This window comes from Cavia porcellus, unplaced genomic scaffold (genome assembly GCF_034190915.1).
Source record: "Cavia porcellus strain 051 isolate PalLab524CR breed Dunkin Hartley unplaced genomic scaffold, mCavPor4.1 scaffold_2, whole genome shotgun sequence".
Taxonomy (NCBI): domain Eukaryota; kingdom Metazoa; phylum Chordata; class Mammalia; order Rodentia; family Caviidae; genus Cavia; species Cavia porcellus.
Window position 1 is genome coordinate 71,134,664 of NW_026947485.1, and position 24,470 is coordinate 71,159,133.

The 24,470-nt window shown below is 39.3% G+C and overlaps 1 protein-coding gene and 1 pseudogene across 5 annotated transcripts in view; one reads left to right on the plus strand and one right to left on the minus strand.

Annotated features, from left to right (window-relative positions):
- The window catches only part of Kif27 (kinesin family member 27), a 206,118-nt gene that overhangs the window by 174,217 nt on the left and 7,431 nt on the right, over positions 1-24,470 (minus strand). For 2 of the 5 annotated variants that reach the window (XM_023567367.2, XM_013158331.3), the window contains exon 1: positions 13,447-13,598. The exons of 1 other annotated variant lie outside the window; for it this stretch is intronic. The gene's annotated coding sequence lies outside the window, so the exon portion shown is untranslated. Of the gene's footprint in view, positions 1-13,131; positions 13,271-13,446; positions 13,599-24,470 lie in introns of those variants that run through there. 2 more of the 5 variants (XM_063243581.1, XM_013158332.3) reach the window with 2 other exon arrangements.
- LOC111758404 (U4 spliceosomal RNA) lies at positions 22,022-22,153 on the plus strand (annotated as a pseudogene).

Here is a 24,470-nt window from a genome sequence, read left to right on the forward strand (position 1 = left end):
TTAAAACTGAAATTCTAATTCAAGTGAGGCAAGATATAAAAAGATTAATAAAAGAAATGCTAAGCCCCTCTCAAGAAGACACAGATGGAAAAATGGAGGAAACCAGAAAAAGAAGAGAAACTTTTGATAAAGAATATAAACAAAATCTAGAACACATGAAACAGATCCAAACAGATTACCAGGAAATTAAACACTCCACTGAAAGCTGGCAAAATGCCTTTACAGAAACTAAAGTTAGACTTTCAAAACTTGAACATAGATTTACAATGTGTGCTCGTGAAAGAAAAGATCTCTTAAAAATAACAGAGTTCCAGGAGAACATGGCGGACAGATAACAGCAGCCAATGAGGCTCTCTGAGATTGCCAGCTTAGAATCCAGGAATGATGCAGTGTGAGGAGTCCTAAGCAAGGGGAGATATACCCTGTCGACCCAAGAACAAACTAAGCTGAGAGAAACCAACTAGAAATGCAGTCCCGGTGCTATAACAGGAACAGATAAAATCTCAGCACGGAAGTTGGAACCCACGCCTCTTGAAGCCGTGATTTGAATTTCCTGCTGCCGTTGCTGCATCTGAATCAGCACAACAGGGAGAGACGCTCGAAAGCTCTGACAGTGGGAATCAGCGAACCGAGCGGAGTTGAGAGCGGGACTGGCGGGGAGCCCTGCATCGACCTGTGGTGAGTGAGAGGAACGGGGACCCTTTCATAGAATAGGAGGCTCCAACAGAGAGGACAACAGAGGACATTCTGAGACCTGGCAGACTAGCTGAAACAGGACACTGCAATGACTTCAGTCACATATTCCTCTCTCAAGCAGGATTGGTGGAGAGCACTTGGCCTGGGTGACACCATGGACTAACATCCAGTAGGCTAGCCCAAACCAGGTCCCAGCGTCTGGCAGTGCACCCTAGCAGTGAAGCCTTCAGTAGGTTGACCTGGAGGGGCAGGCCCAGCAGAGGCTGCCCAGGTCTGTGTCTCCCTAGTACACTGCAGTGGGCGGGAACACCCAGGTCTGTGTCTCCCTAGTACACTGCAGTAGGCGGGAACACCTAGCCAGTGCGATTCAAACAAACTGTAACACAAAAAGAGGAAAAAAAAAAACTGGGCCTCCTAAATACACTTGTATGAAAGGAACAAAAAGTATGGGAAGAGGGAGCAACAAGAAAGGGTGCACAGTCCCCAGTCCTAAGAACACTGATACAGGAAAGGCAAATACAAAGGAGGATGAGGACAGAAAACATGCAATATCAGACATGGCACCAATAGACATAAACTGATATCTCTGGAGCCTCATAGACGAGTTCAAAAGTGAAATATTTAATGAAATAAAGCAAGATATAAGTAGAATAGTTAAAGAAATGCTAAGCACCACCCAAGAAAAAACAGATGGTGGAATGAAAGAACAGAAAAAAAGGGAGAATTGTTTGATGGAGAAAATAGAGAAAACATAGAATACATGAAGCAGATTCAGAGATTACCAGGAAACTAAAAACTATTGAAAGCTAGCATAACAGCTGGAAAGAAACTAAGGATAGGTTATCTGAACTGGAGGACAGATTTGTAAGGTGGGAGCATGAAATGAAAAACTTCTTAAAAATAACAAGGAAACAAACAGCAATAATATAAAGGCTAGAAGATGATAAGGGGATCTATAACAAGAATAAAAAATTTGAGCGAGGAAGCAGGAGTAAACACAAATGAATTAAAAGGGCTATTCTCAGAAATAAGGAAAACTTCCCAACCATAGGAAAAGGAAATGATATCCAGATAAATGAGGGACACAGAACTCTAGCCAACTACAAGCAAAACAGATCTACATCCAGACATATAATAATCAAGATCCCAGAAATTCATCACAAGAACAGAATATTAAAAGCAGTCAGAGAAAAGAAACAGATCACTTATAAAGGAAAACCCATCAAAATCACAACAGATTTCTCGACACAAACTATCAAATCAAGAAGAGCTTGGAATGAAGTAGTTCAAGCACTGAAAGAAAATAACCTCCGGGCTGGGGATTTAGCTCAGCGGCATAAGCACCTGCCTTGTAAGCAGGCGGTCGTGAGTTCGATCCCTGGTACCGGTAAAAATGAAAAAGACAAAAAAAAAGAAAATAACCTCCAACCCAGATTGATGTACCCTGAAAAACTTCTCTCAAAATTAATGGAGAAACAAGATGTTTCCATGACAAAGAGGAACTGTGGGAGTTCATGACCACCAATCCAACCCTACAAAAAATACTGAAGGACATTCAAGAGAGAGAGGAAAAAATATCAGGATTCCAGCAACAGTGGCAGAGAGGCCTCAACGAACAGGGCAGACAGTGGAATGAAGGAGTAAAGTAGACAATAGCAGAAAAATAGCATGGCAGAGAAGGTTGGCTATAATCGTTAATACAGATGGCCTTGGGATACTAACAAAAAGAAACACAGGCAGAGTAGATCAGGTGACAGGGTCCATTGAAATGCTCTGAATAGGAAATACATTCAACCTGAAAAAGGGTTAATAAACTGAAAGTCAAAGATGAGAAAACGATGCTCTATGTGACAGGGAACCAAAGAGAAATAGGGACAACTTGTCCTGCAGCCACAGATCAATTGGAAAGTTATGACACTTTTGGGCAGTGTAGAACTACACAGCTAGAAGGAAGGAAAACCTTGTGGCTTTAGTAAGCAAAGGAGTAAAGCTCAAGATAAAGCTCAGGGGTAAGCAACATTCAGGGAGATAATGGGTTGAACTCTAAAAACTAAAGGAGCCATAAGACCCAAAATATACAAAGTATCCTGAGAAGGGGAAAGGTGAGAAATTGCCTAAAAAAGCAAGGCAGAGCACACTGTTAATAGTGTATCAGGATTTAAAAGTCCCAGTAGTCTTATCACTCTGTTTAGTTTGATTTTTTTTTCTGGTCTGTCTAGTCATATTAGATTTGAGGGCACAGACAGCTATCCCAAAAATAGCAGGCTATACCACGGTAACTATCCTTAATTTCCTATTAAACTAAAACCCTGTATTACTTACATTGTCTTACTATGACTGATCTTATTGGAAGCTGGTTTGTTAGACCGCTGTTTTGCCTTGACTGTTTTTATTTGAATTTGGTATGCTTGATAATATCAAGTCTAATAGTAGAGACAACTACTCTGAAGATGTAAAAGATAACCATTCCTGTTTGATTATTAACTGCTTCTGAAGTCCTACAATGTCTCCAATGTTGTGTTTTTATTAATATTGCTATGTAGTGCTATGTTCAATTATATGATGCCTGATGATATAGACAATTCTATGGAAAATAACAAGAGACAGCATAGTAACTACTGTATACTAGTACTGTAGTTTTATATGTCTTTTTCGTTTCATGTTTTTCTAGGAATGTTTTGTTGTCTTGATCTGCTTTTCCTTATAATACAGAAAGGATAGGTATACATGTAGAGATTTACACATGTATAGAATTTCTAAACAGTTTACAAGAATAGATCATATAATGTACAATATAATGAACAGATACCCTGAAGAGACACTAAGATACTCAGTGCTAATTGTGTAGCATTATGATATAAAATCTAACAATACTATTATTCTCTGTCAGAGTGATATTAGTCTATTTTCTTGTTTAATTTCAACATATGTAAAGATATAGACCATTATTTCAAAGAGAACGAGACATTGTGGCAGCCACTATTGACTCCTCTATTGTCTGGTCTTGAAGACCTAAAATGCCTTCATCATCCTGTTCTGACCAGTTTAGTACTATATTGTTCAGTATGTATTCACTGTGTGTGAAGATATGGACAACTATTTGGAAGAAAACAAGAGACAATACGATAGACAGTGAAGATCTCCAGTGGTCTTGCTTTGAAATCTGTGTTTCTTCATTTTGTTTTGTTGTGTTGTGTTTAATTTTGCCCTCTTTAAAAAAAATTTTTTTTTTAAATTGGCCTCGCACTCACCTGATATGCCAGGTTAGCCAAAGATTCTCCTGCATTAGCCTCCTGAGTGCTGGGATTACAGGCATGCACCACCATGCTTGGCTTCTTTTCTTTCTTTTTTTTCTCTTTTTGAGACAAGGTCTCACTTTGTGGGGCAGGTTGGCCTTGAACTCACTGTATTCATCAGGCTGGCTTTGAACTCTCAGTGATCTTTCTGTCTCGGCTGCCTAAGAACTGGGATTACAGGTGTGCACCTCCATGCCTAGTCTGGACCTTCTTTTTTTCATTTGATTTTTTTCTTTTATTTGTTCTTACTTCTTCATGAGTATGAACACTGTCTTTAGTTTTTTGTTTGTTTCATTCTGTTTTGTTCTTATTTCTTCCTTCTCCTTGCTTCCTGTCTTTGACAGTTTCCCAAAGCTTGGACAACCTGCCTTTGTCCTTCGGACTTGGTTCTAATCTCTTTCTCTTCTATTTTTCTACTTTGTCCTCTAATCCTTTTTTCTTTTTTTTATCTTTTTCCTTTTTATCGGTACCGGGGATCGAACTCATGACTGCCTGCTTTCAAGGCAGTTGCTTATGCCGCTAAGCTAAACCCCAGCCCCCTCTAATCCTTTATAAATTTTCTCCCTTGTATGTAAAATCACTCCATTGAGGGGATATTTACTATATATACATTTTACTGCTTTGTTTTAGATTTTGTTACACCACTATAAACCTTGTTCCTATAGTTAAACATGGCAAACTAACATAGGGAGCAGCTGAAGGTGTGCAGGGCTAAAGCAAGGCCAGCCCCAAGACCATGGGGAACTCAAGGCAATCCGAACAAGCTGATAGGCAGAGGGGTGTCACATGACAACCTCCTGAGTGTATAAACAAACAAGCTGCAGTGGTAGGACAGTTTTCTCCCATCAGGAAAGGAGATTCCACCTGACCTCAGTTTTCTGCATTCTCACTCTTCTGTCCTCTATCATCTGTTCCTCAGGAAGTTCTAGAGCTATACTGGACATGGAAAATTCTCTTCTGTCCTCTATCATCTGTCCCCCAGGAAGTTCTAGAGCTATATTGGACACAGCAAATTAATAGCTACCACAGTTTGTCATTTTCTAGAGTGTGTTTGATGCTATTGTTATTACTGACTGTACTCCAGCCAACATGACTAGTTGTTATGGTCAGTTTCTCTTCCTTGTGTGCCAATACCAAGATTATCTGAAGGTCATACACAATACTACAATAGTACCAAAGAGGCAGGTGCTAGGCCAAATTGGCAACAACTTTTCATCCCTAATAAATTTAAGACATCTGATTTTGAGACAGACTCAAAAGCCAAAAGCCAGCTACATCTAGAAGAGACAACTGAAAAGTAATAATTTTCTAAGGAGGTCTCCACACTAATAATAAAGCTACAAGCAAAGAAAACAAATTTTTAAAAATGAAAAGACACAGAAGCAAGATGTAACTCCAGACCTCTAGTTCACCCACACTAGATCCAGGGAGCAGTGAGATGGAAGAAATCAAAAGCCACCCATCTGAATTTACTCAAATGCCAACAGCAGAAGTAACAAAGCAGATGAATGAGGTTCTAGAAAAAAACAAATCAGAAATCATTTCTCAGATAACCAAATAGATGATGACCATAATGAAGGACATGATCAGTGAATATAAATAGATTTAAAAAATAAAGAACTTAGAAAAATGGTAGAAACCATGAATGCCCAACAGAGGAAAGAAATGGATTCAACAAAACAGATGCAAGCAGCCAGCCAAGAAATTAAAAATTCTATTGAAGGTATATGTAGCAGAATCAACCAATATGAGGATAATATATCACATCTAGAAAACAGGCTTGTGATTATCAAAAGAAAGACTTTTTAAAAATATCAAGAGAAGGGGCTGGGGATTTAGCTCAGCGGCATAAGCGCCTGCCTTGCAAGCAGGCAGTCGTTTCGATCTCTGGTACCAATAAAAAGGAAAAAGACAAAAAAAAAAAAAAATATCAAGAGAAGCTAGGCATGGTGGCTCACACTTGTAATCCCAGCACTCAGGAGGCAGAGGCAGCAGGATCGTGGCAAGTTCGAGACCAGCCTGGGCTACAAAGTGGGAGTTCAAGGCCAGCCTGAACTGCATAGTGAGACCCTGTCTCAGCCTGAACTGCATAGTGAGACCCTGTCTCCGCCTGAACTGCATAGTGAGACCCTGTCTCAAAAAAAAAATATCAAGAGAAAACAGAAAATCAATCCAACAGCTGCCAGATGATGCAAAGAACACCATAAATTGATTAAAATCAATGAAAAAAATCAGTAGAAAGAGGACATAAAAAAAAATCTGTTCACAAAGGCAATAGCAGAAAACCTCCCAAGCATGGAAAAAGAACTTGACAGATGTAAGGTGTATAGAACTCCAATTAGCTGTGATCATAAAAAACTAAACCAAACCATATAATAACTAAGATTCCAGATATTCAACATAAGAAAAGAAATTTTTTGTCTTTCTGAGCAGGGTCTTGCTATACAGTTCAAGTTGGCCTAGGACTCATTTCATAACCCAGGCTGACCTCAACCTCACATCAATCCTTCTGTTTCTGCCTCCCAAGTGCTAGGATTACATGTGTGCACCACCACACCTAGCAAAAACAGAATCTTATAAGCCATTAACCAAAATCAACCACATATAAAGGAAAACACATTAGAATCACAACAGACTTCTGAACAAAAACTCTCAAGTCAAAGAGAGTTTGGAGTAAAGTATTTCAAGCCCTAAAACAAAACAAGCTCCGACCCAGACTGATGTACCCCACAAAACTACCTTTCAAAATTGATGGAAAGACATTTCCATAACAAAGAACACCTGAAGAAATTAATGACTACCAACCCACATCCAATAAGTCCTGAAGGCTATTTTACAAAGACCTAGCAAAGATCTCAATTCCAAGAATACCAACAGAAAGAAGTCACCAACTAATGCAAGCAATTAAACAGAAGGGCAAGGAAGAGCACCAACAACAGGAAAATTATATGTCATAGGTAAGTCAATACATATCAGTTATAATCATCAATATAAATGGTCTCAATTCACCAGTCAAAATAAACAGACTGGCTGAATGGATCAGAAATAAGATCCACAGCCAGGGACTTAGCTCAGCACACAAGCACCTGGTTGTAAACACAAGGTCCTGAGTTCAATTCCCAGTACCAAAAAAAAGAAACAAGATCCAACAATATCCTCCATTAAAGAAACAAACAAAAAAATAAATAAAATTCTAAAAAACCCCAGACTGAACATCAAAGAATGGAAAACAATATTCCATGTGATAGGAACCAAGAAAAGAGCTCAGGTGGGAGTACCTACTCTTATTTCCAAAGTGGATCTCAAGCCAAGACTCATCAAGAGAGACAAAGGTCACACCATGTACTTGTTAAGGGAATAATCCAAGAAGAAGCAATAATAATCATAAACATATACACCAAGTATCAGCATACCAAACTATATAAAACAAACATTATCAGACATGAAAAATCAAATAAGCAGTAATACAATTCCAATGAGAGACCTCAATGGTCCACTGTCAAAAATAGTTAGATCAACTACACAAAAAATCAACAAAGTATCAGAGCTGAACCAAACCTTTGAACAAATGGATTCAGTCGACACTACAGAGTGGTCCACCCCCACTGACTAAATACATATTCTTCTGAGCTACACACAGGACTTTCACCAAGACCACCTCAGACTAGCTAGCTCATTGACATGCAAAAGACTCTTGAAACTGTTCTCTGCATATTATCAGACACAGTGCAATGAAATTGGAAATAAACAGCAAAAGGAAAAACAAATGGTCACAGATGAAATTTAAGAAAACAATTTCTACAATTAAATGACAATGCCACACAATATACCAAAATTTATGGGAAACAATAAAAACAATCCCATGAGGGAAATTTGTAGTGATAAATTGCCACACCAGACAAATAGAGCAAGCTCAAATAAATTATCTAATGTTGAACCTCAAGCTTCAAGAAAAACATTAACTTAAAGCACAGTAAAAAAACAGTAACTTAAAAAACAGTAACTTAATGCCCTGATTGACATGTTTTGAAATTTTGGGGTTATTTTTTTTCTCTTTGAAATAAAATGGATTTGGAAAACAGAAATCCCAAAGCATGTACAAGGGAGGAAATTATAAAGACCTCAACATAAATTAATGCAACAGAGACTAACAAAATTACACAAAGAATCAATGAATCAAATAGTTCTTTGAAAGATGAAGTAAAACTGACAAACTCTTAGCCAACCTTATCAAAAAGAAGCAAGAAAAGACTCAAAGCAATGCAATTAGGAATAAAAAGGGTGAAATCACAATGGATCCTGCAGAAATTCACGTAATTTCCAGATTCAGATGAAATCCAGATGAAGGCTGGGCATGGTGGCAGATGCCTGTGATCCCAGTACTTGGGAGGCAGAGACAGGAGGACTGCCTCAAGTTCAAAGCCAGTGTGGATTACATAGAGAGTTCAGGGCCAAACTGAATTAGAAAGTGAGAGCCTGTCTCAAAAAGAAAAAAAAAGAAAGAAGGAAAGAAATTCAGATGATTACCAATATCTACTTTGAGAGCCTGTAGGTTAGTAAGACTAAAAATGCAAGAGAAATGGACAGATTCCTTGGCACCAACAGTCAACATCATAGTAAATGGATAAAAACTGAAAGCTTTCACTCTAAAATCAGGAAAAAGACAAGGGTGCCCACTATCATGACTCCTGTTTAACACAGTTTTGAAAAGATTAGCCAGAGCAGTTAAGACAATGGAAAGAAATAACAGGAATGAGAATAGGAAAAGAAGAATTATCATTATTTGCAGTTAACATATACTCTACATAGAAGACCCCAAGAACTCCACCAAAAGACTTCTACATTTAAATAACCAAATTTAGTAGCACAGCTAGATAAAGTCAACATTGAAAAAAAATCAACAGCATTTCTGTACATAAATAACAAGCTCACTAAGAGACAGTAGGGAAACAACACCCTTCACAATAGCATCCAAAAAAATACAATACCTAGGAATCAATCTAACAAAGGAAGTAAAAGACCTTTACATTGAAAACTACAGTACTCTGAAAAAAGAGATCAAGAAGATACTGGAAAAATAGAACAATACCCATTGATCTTGGGTAGAAAGAACCATTATAGGGAAAATGGCCATACTTCCAAAACTGTTATACAGATTCAATGCAACCCAAATCAAAATTCCAATAGCATATCTCATAGAATTTGAAAAAAGAATCCTAAATTCATTTAGAACCAGAAGTGACCTAGAACAGCAAAGGCAATTCTGGAGAATCAAGGAAAGGCAGGGGCATCACAATCCCTGACTTGAAATTGTACTGCAAAGCCACTGATAAAAACAGCATGGTACTAGTAGAAAAAAAAGACTAGAGAGAGGCCCAAGGATCAAAGGAACAGATTAGAAAACACAGAAACAACTCCAAACACACTCAGCCACTTTATCTTTGACAAAGGTGCCAAACACCGTCATTAGAAGAAAGATAGGCTTTTTGATAAATGGTGCTGGAAAAACTGGCTTTCCACATATCAAAGATTAAAACTAGACTCATATATTTCACTATGCACCAAACTAAAACTGAAATGGATCAAAGATCTAAATATTAAAACAGTAGAAATCTTGAAAACACTGGTGTAAGCAAAGACTTTATGAACAAAACCTTTATCTCATAGGAACTAACACAAAAGAATCAACAACTAGGATCTCAAATTATTAAAAAGCTTTGCACAGCAAAAAGACCACCAGCAGAGTGAATAAACAACCCATGGTGTGAGAAAAACATTTTGCCAGCTATTCCTCTAAGGCTTACTATTTATAATAAAAAAACTCAAAACAAATCAGACCCCCCCCCCAACTTAAAGAGCTCATCCACAAATGGGCATCTAAGATGACAAATAAATATATTAAAAATGTCCAATATCCCTGGTTATTTGAGAGATGCAAATTAAAACAACACTAAGATTCCATCTCACTCCAGAAAGAATGGCTGCCATCAAGAAATTAAGCAATGGGCTGGGGATTTAGCTCAGCGGCATAAGCGCCTGCCTTATAAGCAGGCAGTCATGAGTTCAATCCCCGGTACCGATAAAAAGCAAAAAGACAAAAAAAAAAAAAAAGGAAATTAACCATTAACAAATGCTGGTGGGGCTGTGGAGAAAAAGGAACCTCTTCACCACTGTTGGTGAAAGTGAAGACTGATGTAGCCACTGAGAAATCAGTGTAGGGTGTCCTGAAAAAGCTAGAATTAGAAGTCCCATTTGAGCAACTATTTCCCTTCTGGGAATCTTTCCAAAAGAATTAAAAACATCGTACCACAGCAATATATGTGTACCCATGTTTATAGTGGCACAGTTTGTAATAGACAAATATTGGAAACAGCCCAATGCCCATCATCTGAGGAATGGATAAAGATGATGTGGTTTTTTTTTTTTTTTTTTTACCATGGAGTACTATTCTGACATAAAGAAAGATAAGCGTAAGATATTTCTAGTTAAATGGATGTACCTTGAAACTATACTTAAGTGACATAAATCAGATACACATGAAAATACCACATTGCCTCTCTGGTGTGAGAAACCAAAAGTATAAATAAGGACCAAAATATATAATAAATATTGGGAAATGGGAAGAAAATGTTCATATGAGGAGAGCAAGGGAGGAGGAAAGGGGAAGAGAAGGAAAAGGAAAAAATAGAGAATGAAAGGAAAAAAATAAGCTTGGCAACAGTGGCACACACCTGTACTCCTAACACTAAGGAGCTGAGCAGGAGGATAACCCAACAATTCAAGGCCAGCTTGGGCTACACAGTGAGACCCTGTCTTAAGAAATCCAAAAAAAGGTGGGAAGGAGGGAATGGAAAGAACTTTTGTTAGTAAGGAGAGGAAGAAGAGTTGAAGGCAGGAGAGAGGATTGGGAAAAAAAGAATCAAGATATATTATATACAGGTACAAATTCCCTATGATGAATATGATCATTACATACATCGAAAGTGTTCCAATAAAATTAATTTTAAAGGCTATGTGGCTTTCTTCATAATAGTCTGCCCTGCTTTCCACAGGATATTCTTTTATCTTGCTCTTTCCTCTTTTACTCTTCTAAGTTTACTCTGCAGAGACAGTTTCTCTCTCATTCAAAAAAAATTTTCAAGAAAAAGAATGCTGGGTGTGGTGACACATATCTGTTTTAACTTTTTTTTTTTTTTTGTCTTTTTCTTTTTTCATCCGTACCAGGGATCTAACTCACGACCACACACTTGCAAGGCAGGCGCTTATGCCGCTGAGCTAAGTCCCCAGCCCCATGACACACATCTGTAATCCCAGCATTCAAGAGGCTGAGTCAGGAGGATCATTGCAAATGCAAAACCAGCCTGGGCTACTAAGAGAAATCAAGGTCAGCCCGAACTGCATATTGAGACCTTGTCTCAGAAAAAAAAAAAAAATATGTAAAAAAAAAAAATCAAAAGTGTTGGTAAGGGTATATAGTTGGAACCCTTCTGCATTTCTAATGGGAAGGTAATATGTACATCTGCTATGGAAAACAGCCAGTTCCTAAGAAAGTTAAAAAGAACTATCATTTGACCCAGCAATTCTACTCTCAAGGAAAATGAAAGACAAGTTTGCAAAATGACTTTGAACATCGATTTTCAGTCTTAAGATCAAACTTACAACCACATAAAAGCTTTAAAAAGTAACAGGTAACTGATCTATAATTACTTTTTGAGTGCAAATGATGAAAAATGATCAGGTTGGGATGAGATGGGCTCTTTAGAAAACCTGAGTCTTGAACATAATCATTAACATAGGAGACAACTGGACAGAAAATTACATTCTACATACTATGGAAATATTGACGACATATTTAATATTCCTTTTTTAAAAACTCAGCAGCAGTACTTTGCATTTATAGTTAGGTGTACAGTCTGAAGAGGATCAAAACAAAAACTATTTACATCACATTACTAGGATCCCATTGAGAATTCAAAAAAAAAAAAAAAAAAAAAAATCAGGTACCTTGGGTTGCCAAATCCCAAAACAGAGTCAACAAGTCACTATTAGTGGCCGGAACAGATACATCTAATATTGGTGGATTTAATTATTCGAATGAAATTCTGCACTGAAATACATACATGGTAAATGCTTTCTTAGAAACTAAAGGGTTTTACAGTCACTGGTACTAGAAACTTTCACACAGCAAGCCTGATGATTAACTAGATTTTTCCAAATGTCTCCAAATATCTCCAATTTATCATATCAGTTTCTTCTTCTTTTTTTTTAATGCCATCAAACTGAAGCACAGGTCATGGTCTATGTTAAGCGAAAGCTGCTTTCAATGAAATTGCTGGTAAAAAATGCCAAATACAACTGGGTGTTAGTGGCACATGACACTAATTCCAGCACTCTAGAGGCCGAGGCAGGAGGATTCCCCAGAGCTGGAGGCCAGCCTGGGCTACCTAGTGAGTTCAAGGCCAGCCTCCTTACAGTAGGTAGAGAGTCTCTTTCTCAAAACACACAAAAAGTAACTGGTATACTTTCACATACTTTGTTTCTTGGTTTCATAATGGGAATATCTAACTACAATTTGGTGGAACAGGCATTTCAAATCCATCCAATCATTCATAATGGCTCATAAAAATAAGTTTTTTGAAACTCCATAGCAATTTACTTCTTCAGATTCTTAGTAGGTTTGGAAGTGTGATAAAGGCAAGCTACTGGATCCTTAGTGTCATGTCATTGATCAGGAATGAGTATCACTAAATACCAACGCCATCCTGTGCTCTTAGTTTCTCAGAAAATGATTGTCTAAAACTTCTGGTTGATTAATGACTAATATTCTTATAAAGAATTTTCCAGTTCAGGGATAGGGAATCACATAAGCAGCTCATAACACGCTTCAAATGCATCAAAAAGGCAGCTGAGTAAAGAAAACAGCAAAGATTTTAAAAATTGGAGGGGTAGTGTTATATAAGAGGGGTTTCAAAGACAGAATCTGGATCCCCTTGCTCTTTCTCCAAAATCACCAGTCACGGAGAAGCGGCTTTCGTATCTCCGCAGCGCGGGACGCACTGAAGTTTCAATCTCCAAGTGAGCCTGTGACCCCGCGAACCCTTCGCCGTCCCTCGAGACATCCACACACTAGGGGACCAACCTCCACCTCCTCGTCGTCCTCCTCTTCCTGGAGGGGCCTCGACCTCCTTCTCCTCCTCCTCCTGGGGGAAACCCGACCCCCTCCTTCTCCTGGAGGGGAACTCGACCCCCTCCTGGGGAGAACCCTGAACCCCTACTCCTCCTTCTCGGGGTGGTGGGGGGCGCCGGACCTCCCTCCGGAAGCAGCGCTTCTCAGGGCCACTCGCCGGGACCCAACGCAGAGCCAGGAGCTCTCTGCGCCCCGCCGCGCCTCCTCCACAGCGGGCCAGGGGCCGGCTCAGGGTGGCGCCGGCTCCCCGCGCCAACCCACACTGACCGGCTCAGGAAGCCCGGGTCTCGGATGGGGAGCGCCGTACACCCCGCCTCGCTCCGTAGGGCCGCGGCCTCCCGCGCCTTCTGTTGTTCCGCGTTCTCAAGGTAACAGGCTCTTTGCGCGCCAGAAGCGCCGCCTTCGGCCCGCCCTAACCACGCTCCCTATAGGCCATGCCCCCAGTTAGACCACGCCCCTCCCCGCCTTGGCGTTGCCTGGCTCCGCAGCGCCCCCTAGGCACTCTCCCTCGAGACTGGTACCATTCACTTGGACTCGTCTTCAAGTGCTGAGTAGTATTACCCTTGGTAAAATGAATGTAAGACTAATTCCACGCTCCTCAGTATTTTGACTACCGAGTCAGAGTTTTTAAAGTAATATTTGTAAAACAAAATAATCCATTTTATAGTTTGCAGTTATCTGGGCGCGGTGGTGGGCGTGTAATCCCAGCACCCTGAGAGACTGTTAGTTAGGTGGGTCTCAAACTCAGCCCAGCCTGGGCAATTTAGCAACTTAGTGAAACCCCTGTCTCATAATTTTTAAAAAGTGGGCTGGGAAAGTAGCTCAATGCAAAAGTTCAACTGGCAGTATTACAATAAATAAACAAAGGTTACAACTCAGTGGTGTTTACTATTTAAAGGCAAAATGAAAGATGCCCCCTCGCCTTTGATGGAATGAACCGACCAAAGGGAAGGTGTAAAAATTTATTAATGTGAAAAAGAAGGAATCACAGTGGCAAGGAGTGAAGTGATGTTGTAAGACTGCGATTACCAGCTGAGCCAGTATGATTTCAAACTTTACACAGCAATTTTCCATGGAAGAGGGGAAAAAGACAGGTTTTAAGGAAACGATAAGCGATTTTAAGGGGAACTCAGTGGTCTTGGAGAAATACAAAATGGCCTGATTAGGCCTAAGAACAATTAATTGTAAATGATTCTTTTTGAAATATCAAATAAGGCCAAAATGAAAGACAATGATGTGTGGCATAAATCTTTCCAAATGTGTTAAAAGTCTAGCCAAATGTGTTTGTTGTTCTTTGCCTTGCAGTGTGACTTTCTACTCTCCAGTAGTGGGGACCAAGCCACATCTCCAGTCCATTTTATTTTTATTTTGCGACAGGGTCCTGCTAAAATTCCCTAGGCTACATTTGAATTTGCAGCAACCTGTCTGCCTCAGCCTCCCAGAGTGCTGAAATTTCAGGTATGGCCACTATGCCCCCTTACAATAGGACATTAGCTAAGGGAGCTCCAGGAAAAAAAAGCAATTTTCTTTCTTGGTGGTCTGGACTTTAAGCAGACAAGCAGATAATATAGTCTCTGTTGGCATCTGTTGCCTTCTAAATTCCTTTAAAATACTCTGCCTGCCATGGTACTGTGTTTTGGGGTTATGGTCTCTTTTAATACATTCATGCTGTACAACTTTTGTGTCTGGTTCTGAATCATTTTCATCACCTCCAAAGAAAATCCCTATACCACGTAGTGTCACTGGGTAGCTCGCTTCTAAAAGTGGCTCGCCAACTAAGTGTTACCCAGTCCTGGATTACTCAGCTCTCCCTCTGGGTTCTTGTCCTCTGAACAAGTTTTTTGTTTTTTTTTTTTCTTTAACTCAAACAAAGAATTATATAAAATGAGCAAACAGCAGTGGCCAAGTTTATTTGAGAAAGTAAAAGTGAAGAGTAGGGGAGAAACTGGCTCTGCAGAGCAAACTTGGAACTAGTAAAAGAGCAAAAGGCAAGATAAAAGAACACCCTGGAGAAAGCAGAGTAAGGAAAAGCCACAATTGCAAGCTCTTCATGCCTGCCTCTTCTTTTAGACTGTCCAAACTTCGAAGAAAACTGAAAGAAATTCTACAACTGGGTCCTAAGAGGCAGTGCTTCTCAGGCACCCCACATCTCAGGCATCAGATCTGGGGAATCTATCCTATTGGAGTCACTCTGAGAAGTCTAGGTGCAAGCCTTTGGGAACTATTCTGAGCATGTGTTCTGAGATCTTGTAATCAACAGGTCACAACTACTTCCCCACCAGTTTTGCCAGGCCCTGATCTATCTCATTTCCCCCAAGGTGCAAATCCCTGTATTTTTTTGTTGGGTGCCCAGGGAGTGGAAGTCTCTGTCTTCTCCAGATTCTTCAAGCCAGAAGGGGCTGAAGACTCAACATATCGGAGTTACATGCTCTCCAACTACTTTAGGATCCTATAGTTCACTGGGTGGATGAAGAAGGAAATCCTTATTTATAAAACAAATTAGAAGAGCCAGGCATGGTCGCTCATGCCTGTAATCCCAGCATTTGGGAGGCTGAGGCAGGAGGATTATTGTGAGTTTGAGACCATCCTGGGCTACAAAGTGAGCTCAAGGCCAGCCTGACCTGCACAGAGTGACCCTGTCTTAAAAAAAAAAAAAAAAAAAATTAGAGGCTGGGGATTGAGGTCAGGGGCACAAGCATCTGCCTGGCAAATGTGGGGTCATGAGTTAAATTCCTGGTACAAAAAAAAAAAAATTAGGTACCTGGGATTTATACTTCAGATCTAGAAATCATTTGAGTAATTTCAAATGATGTACAGCTCTTCATGTAAAAAAGATGTTTTGTGGTCACAGTTATTCAAAAATAATTACATTCAAATAACCTGACATGCCTTAGCAATTACAAAACCATGATTTTGACATTTGACAAAATAAGCAAAAGTGAAATGCTAAGAGATGTGAACAGCAGCTCTCTTGTTTAAGTGTTAAGTGTTCTGTTTAAGAGGGCTGCAAACACTCAGGTAGACAACGGGCTGGCCCCCTAATTTAAAAACTAAAAGGGGCTAGTGAGACCCAAAACGTACAAAGCATCCTGAGAAGGGGAAAGGTGAAAAATAGCCTAAAAAAAGAAAGCAGGGGCTGGGGATTTAGCTCAGTGACATAAGCGCCTGCCTTGCAAGCAGGCAGTCGTGAGTTTGATCCCTGGTACCAATAAAAACGAAAAAGACAAAAAAAAAAAGGAAAGCAGAGGTCATTGTTAACAGTGTATCAGGATTTAAAAGTCACAGTAGCCTTGTCGCTCTGTTTAGTTTGACTATATTTTGTTCCGGTCTGTCCACCCATATCAGATTTGAGGGCACAGACATCTAGCCCAAAAGTTGTAGGGTTATACCATGTAACTATCCTTAATTTCCTATTAACTTTAAACTGAAACCCTATATTACTTACATTGTCTTACTATGACTGATCTTATTTGAATCTGTTTTGTTAGACCGTGGTTTTGCCTTGGCTGATTTTATTTGAATTTAGTATGCTTGCTAGTATCATGTCTAAAAGTAGAGGCAACTACTCTGAAGATTGACAAGATGTAAAAAAATATCCATATCGGTTTTGATTTTTTTTTTTCGGTTTTGATTATTAACCGCTCTCAAGTCCTACAATGTTTTCAAAGTTGCCCTTTTATAAAAATAGCTATGTTTCCATTCTCACAAGTTGAGGTAAAAAAGAAAAAAGCAAAAAAAATGGTATGTAATACTATGCTTAACTATATTAAGCCTGATGATGTGGACAACTCTATTGTACATAACAAGAGAAAGCATAGTAACTACGGTAGATCACCTAATATTGTGGTCATATGTGTCTTTTTTTCATTGCATGTTTTTCTAGGAATTTGTTTTGTTGTCTTGTTATGATCTGTTTTTCCCTATAATACAGAAAGGATAGATATACATGTAGAAATTCACACATGGGAAGAATTTTTTAAACTATTTATGGGAACAGATTATATAATACAAGATGTAATGAACAGATATTCTGAAGAAGAAGAGACACTAAGAAACCCAATGCTAATTCTGTAACATTATGATATAAAATATAGCAATACTATTATACACTGTTCAGAGTGCTATTAGTCTTGTCTCTTAAATTCAATTTCAGCATATGTAAAGATAAGGACAGCTACTCCAAAGAGAATGAGAGACATTATGGTAGTCATTATTGACTTTCCCAATGTCAGATCTTGAAGACCTAAAAAGCCTTCATCATCCTGTAATGATTTGATTAGTTCTATAACATGCAGTATGTATTCAATGTGTGTGAAGATAGGGACAATTATTTGGAAGAAAACTTGAGACAATAAGATAGACAGTGAAGATCTCCAGTGGACTTGCTTTGAAATCTGTATTTCTTTAAATTGTTGCTTTATGAACTGTTTTGTTCTCTTTTGATATGTTTAATCTTACCCTCTTTAAGATAAAACAAATGTGTAGGACTGATAACCATATTACTAAGTTTTTGTTGGATCATTGTACAGAACTGTTGGCCATGTCACTATTTCAATGTCACTTTATATGCTTTAATTTTGTAACCTGAACAACTATTTCTAAGATGACAATATCAACTATCAACTATCAACTTATCAACTAGTGACTTTTTTATTGTTTATTTTTCTGTGATTCTGTATTATTTCTACCCTTTTTTATCCATTTTTTTTTCATTTCTTTCTCTTTTAAAAAAAAAAAAGAGGGCTGCAAAACTCAGGTTCTATTGCTTTAGTTAGCATAAACCAGCCCATGGTACAGTATGCTGAGTCTTAAAGTACAAATCCAAAGAAAGTAATACTTTTACTAAGTTACAAAGCTTTTGGCAAACCAATACAGTACTCATTAATACAATAAAATAATATTTCTGTTGGAGTCATATTAATTTAGTGATAATTTTCTCTCCAAAAATACCATTCAAGTACCAAATAAAAATCCTGGGGTTTCTAGCAGAGGAAGCTATTTCATACAAGTTAATGTCTTTTACAACCATACAATTTCTTCTTTTAAAGTGAGTTTGTCACGCACACAATCTAGTTTGTAGCACCAAGGCAACTGTGTGTACCTAAGCCTCACCTATGCTTTGTTCTGGGTTTGGTCCAAAGCCAGGATAGTCTCGATGCCTGGAAAGCTTTAACATTCTACCTTACGAAGACTCACTGGGCTCCAGTGGCCCACCATAGGAGCCTCTGGCATTTAGTGGGACCGGAGCCATGCTGGGACCTGGAGCCCAAGCAACCCGTCCCCTGCTGCCTGTTTTGTTTTGTTGAACTTCAATACACATGAAAGTATGGACAGCTATTTTGAAGAGAACAAGAATCTCTATGACAGCTATTGGTGATTTCCTTATTGTCTGGCTTTGAAGACCTAGAATACCTTCCTCATTCTGTTCGAATCAGTTTTATACTATGTTGTTTTGTATGACTTCTCCATATGTGAAGACATGGACAACTATTTGGAAGAAAACAAGAGACAATATGATAGATAGTGAAGATCTCAGGTCTAGCTTTGAAATTTATATCTCTTACATTGCTTTCTTATGTCCTATTTTGTTCTGTTTTGTTGTGTTTAATTTTACCCCCTTTGAAATAAAAATAAAGAAAAATTGGGTGGGATTCCTCAGCACTAAATTCACTTTCAACAGAAAAAAACAAAAAGACTCACTGTCCATACCAATTTTTTTTCCAAGTACTTCTTTAAAAATGGTTACATTGGGGCTGGAGATTTAGCTCAGTGGCATACGCACTGCCTTGCAAGCATGCGGATGTGAGTTCGATCCCTGGTACTGATAAAAAGGAAAAAGAAAAAAAAAAGATATAAAATGGTTACATTTTCACATAAATGCTGGAACCCTAACAATTAGTCTTTTCAAGTCAGACTGACATCAGATGATCGTTGTGACTTAGAACCCCTGTATCTTTATCTGTGGTCAAAGTTCTCCAGTGCCTCAATAGTCAAAGTTATCAGGGTGTCTGGTATAAATGTATAGATGTTTTCAGATATCCTGATGCTTGGAAGATTCAATGCTCTGTCTTATCTTTTCTGTATGACATCCTGTCTGATGTTTGCCAAGGGCAGCAGCACCAGTGCAAAGCTGGATTTTCTCTGAGACTAATACTGCTGCTGCTGCTGAAAACCAGCATCAGCAGTCGGGTTCTGGGAAAGTCATGTCCAAGTTGAGCCTGAGAATTTCTACATCTGGTTCTGAGAGCTGGTGTTGGAACTCTATGTCTCAGACTGAGCCAGCCTATTGAGAACCTGCTTGAGTTCTCTGGAGGAGTCCAGGTGCAGGATTTTGGGAACTGTTCTGAGCATATATTCTAGGATCTTGTATAACAAGTCATAGCTACTTGCCCAGCCAGCTTTCCCTACCCTAATCTCCTATCTCAGCAGCAGCCACTTCTTCCAGTTGGCCTCTCTCTCTTGCCCCTGGTAATTCCTTTGTAAAGACACTATTATAAAATAGTAAAGGCACAGTAATAGAATATCAAACTTATAGACATGTTACAGCAAGTTAAAAATCAGCTATCATATCAGCATCCTGCTAGACTCAATCCACCTTAACTGTCTGGATCCAGCTGCTTTTCTTCTGATAATGTGCTGAATCGATTTGACTTATCAGCCTGTGTTTCTTTTAGTTAAAAGAATATTCATTATGTCCAACTGGCTTCAAGGACTTTGGTTTGGACAAAGTGACCCAGTCAAAGACACTTCTAACTTTGCTTGCTCTGCTCAAATGCCTTCCTCTTGTCCCCAGGATGTCCTGCATTATGGTAAACAATTCTTTTTCAGTAAACCTATTTAGACATAGCTTGCCTGACAGTATGTGACTTAGTGTAATTCATGTAACCAGCCATGTAACCACCTGCCGTCTGCCCTGTACTTCCTGCTTCCAAACTATTTAAAATGAACTCAGACCTGATTCACTGCTGGTGACTTGGATACTATTGTCCCTAGTCCACTACCATTAAGATCAATAAAGTTGCCTTCTAGATTCCTTGGTGCAAACAGTCCTCCATCTGGTTTGATATTGGTTTTTCTGCAACATTTTCTCTGTGAATTTCCTATGCTGTCTATCTCATATTCACAGAATCATGTAGTATGTGAATTTTGGCACCTGGTTTCTTTGGGTTGAAAATTTTTTCCAGATTCACTCATCTTGTAGCAACCATTAGAATGTTTATTCTGTTTTTATGCCTGAATAGTAAGTATTCCACTGTGTGGCTTTTACCCATTTTGTTTACCTTCCTATTCATTAGCTGTCATCAGCTGACACTTAAACTATTTCTATTTTTGGCTAATCCAAATAATGCTTCTGTGAACATTCATGTACAAGTATTTGTTTGAATATATTTTTAGGTCTCTTGAATATACAGTTGGATTGAAATTGCTGACCCCTATGTTAACTCTTTTTATTACAGTTTTGTTTTGTTTGTCCAGGCTGGCCTTGAACTCACCATCCTGCTGCTTCAGCCTCCCAAATACTGGGATAACAGTTCTGGGATTGGACCCAGGGGCTCCTCTATGTTAAGCAAGCAGTCTACCACAGAACCACATTCTTAGCCTGTAAGGTAATTAATTGTGTTTAAACTTTTAAATATCTAGTCCTTCCCTTTAGTAGCATACTTTAAACTCTTTAACAAGCATTTCTTGTTTCATGAAACTTCAGAGCGAAGACAAGAGGGAAAAAAACTATTCATTAATTTTTTTGAGACAGGGTCTTGCTATTTAGTTTAGGCTGCCTTGAACTCACTATGTAGCCTATGCAGACCTCAAATTTATAGCAATCCTCCTGCCTCAGCCTCCTGAGTGCTGGAATTACAGTTGTGTGCCACCATCCCCAGCCTCATTAGTTGTTTTTAATTTTAAAAATTTAGCCAGATGTGGTAGCACAGGCCTGCATTTGGGAGCCTGAGGCAAAAGGAACACTATCAATTCAAGGACAGCCTGAACTACACAGCAAAACCTTGTCTCAAAAAAAAAAAAAAAGTGACAATATCATATGTTGTATTTTTAGAACCCATTTTTAAAGAATTCTATTGTACATGGTGACTCTGAATTGACAGATGAGATTACTGGTCTTCTCAGTAAGTAACAATAATAATGTAACAATTTAAACTTGGCAGATGGGGATGTAGCTCAATGGTCACAGTGCCTCCCTGGCAAGCCTAAGGTCTTAAATTCAATTCCCAGGACCACCACCACCACCAACAACAAAAAACAGTTCAGTTGTGAAACACCCAGAAGGCTCAGCAGAAGTTCCCTGTTTTGGTTTGGTTTTTCATTTGTTTTAGTTTTGGGGACCAGGTCTCACTATGTGGGCCAGCCTGCTCTCCAACTCCTTCCTCCTACTCAGTCTCCAGAGTGCTGAGACTCCAGGCACATGCCACCATACCCAGCTCAAGGAAGTTCTGATGAGGCCACAAGGTCCAGAAAGGGGCCTGTAAATGCCTAACGGTGCTGGAGTGAATTATTTTCTCGTCCCAAAATTCAACAGATGGGATTGCAGAAAGTTCCCCCAAAGTGGTGCTGGGACCTCGACTTACTCTAGAGGAAGTTCTTGATTAATCATGGTGAGAGGCACAGGCAAAGTAAAAGTGTGGCACTCAGGGCTCGGACATACCACACCCAGGAGGGAGCATTCATGAGGTCTTGGGGTATCCTCCAGATAGATGATCTGCAGTGCTTTATCTCTGAGAGACTTATTTACCATGCTTGTTTCCTTAAACTTGGATTGTTCATTAGTAGCCTAAGGCAAAAACCGGCTTTATTGTCCAAAATCTAAACCCTGTGTGAAGTTTGGAAATGCTTTGCTCAGTGGCAGTTATCTTAGCTAATGAGGTTTACCTGAGGCGTGATTATTGCTAATTGGAAATGCTGTACCCAATTAATAGTACTGTTTCTTAGAAAATGGAGTCATTGGAACTTACAGATGTATAATATTGGGCTAGGGATATAGCTCAGCGGCATAACCGCCTGCCTGGCAAGTGCAAGGGCAGGAGTTCGATTCCTGGTACCACCCCCACCCCAAAACACCTTGATTTATAGTATTGGAAGGAAAACACAGGCCAAATTTATGGATTTTTGGGGCAGGGTCTCACTATGTAGACTTGGGTAACTTTTTTCTTGTTACTGGGGATCAAACTTATGACCTGGTGCTTGCCAGGGCAGGTGCTTATGCTGCTAAGCTAACTTCCCAGCCCTATCTTAGGTAACTTTGAGTCTTTTTTTTTGTACCAGGGATCAAACTCATGACCTTGTGCTTGCCAGGCAGGCACTTTATACCACTGAACTAAATCCCCGGCCTCCTAACTTTGAGTCTTGAAGCTGCAGTTTTCTTAAGGTACAATTTTAGCTTGGCACAATGATGCCTAGAATCCCAGCAGACTCGCAGGCTGAGGCTGGAGGATCACAAGTTTGAGCCTAGCCTGGGGGCAATTTAGTGAGCACCTGTCTCAAAATAAGAAACAGAGGATTGGGGGTGTAACATAGTGAGAAGGCCCTCGGTTCAACCTCAGTATCACAAAAAAGTACAATTTTTAAAATTGTAATTTCCTCATGTCCTTTCTACATATCTTTATTCCTTCTACTTCCTTTATTCCTTCTACTCTCTACCTCAAAAGTACCAGCCTAGGCCACGACCATTTCAGGGTCGATGGGGGCAGGGCTTTCTGCTGAGCTCATGTTTGAGGTGGCAGAAGTGCTTTCTTGAGTCCTACTGGACTTGAAGATTCAGATCCTTGCTGATTGTTGTTCAGAGGCTGCCCTTGTTTCCCTCCCATAGCCTCACCACTATCCTGTTTTTTGCGCCAGACCAGACTCAGGGAGACTCCCCTAAGTTTGCACAGTAGCCTTTCCACTGCAGGGGCTGAGAACTCCTGCCAGTGGACAGCAGCTGGAGGGAGAGGCTGAGCCACTGGGAAAACACAGTGGCACCAGAGAATAAAGACAGCTTTAGACATTTCTCTGGTTCAGTGTCTTCCCTGGCTGCATGACTCACAAGAGAACCTCCTAACTCTAAACTGACACCTCCCCCACTTGTTAAAGAAACTATGTCACTTACCTACAGAATTTCTCACAGTAGATGTGGCTGAGCATATCTTTATATCTTCATTTAATTTGTTCCTTTATTTCTTCCATCTCTTGTGAATCAGTTTGTTAAATCTAGATTCTTGATTAGATTCATGTGCAAACTTCTGACAAGAATATTCATAGATGGGGCTTTGTACTTCGCATTGCGACACTCCAGTAAGTAGGTAAAGTCTGCATAGCCTGCTTCTAGTGAGACTCAGATAATTTATAAATTCATGTCTTTTTCAGCCTAATCATCCATCAAGTCCTCATCAACATTATACCCAATGGCTTTAGTAGCTACTGATGTTCGTTTTCCAAATCTATTATTTCATTAGAGATTGCAAAGTATTAACGTTCTACAGATTTTTGTATTCATTAGCTGGAACTGTTCTATAAAGAAATTTTCCTCTATCAAATTATTCTGAAATTCAATTAGTATAAGAATTACAGAATAGGTGGTGGTGGGGTCTAAAAAAAGAATTACAGAATAAACACAAATTTTGAGAGTAATGAACTGACCCTTAACCAAAATTGAACTATGTTCCTTTTTTTGGGGGGTGGGTTTGAGTGGATATATGTGATTATGAACTCAGATTTCTTTTTTTTTTTTTTACTTAATTCCCAAGTACCATTTTTCATTCTCCACGTAAGAATGTCCAGGTTTTTTCATTAAATACTATTATGGCCTATTGTCATTGTTATTTTTCCACTTTAATTCAAGTTTACGTTTTTGAGCCTTAATTGAATTTCACCCTGCAACCGAAGTATACCACTCAGTATTCTATACCAACCAATCTTGGTCTATCCTTAGGATGGTGAAATGCGAATGAGGAAGCAAGGGACAGTCACTATGTTTTCCATCTCTAGGCAGACAGGTGGATTAGTTCTTGCCTGAAACCAAGGTAGGTAGCTTGCTCTTTCCCTACCTTTGCTGCAATAGTGCTCAACTTGAAATGATCCTCATCTACCATAATCCCAAATATTGAGTACCTGCATCCAAGTATTATAATCCCTTTTCCAGTCTTCGTCACAATCCAAAAAGTTATATTTGTAATCCCATTAACACGTCATTGGAATCCCAGCAAGTTAATTCCAATCTACCACCTCCAACCATGCAACACACCGTGGAAGTAGACACCAAGACATATTCTAAGTTAAGGACAGCCAAGGGGTCCTAAGTC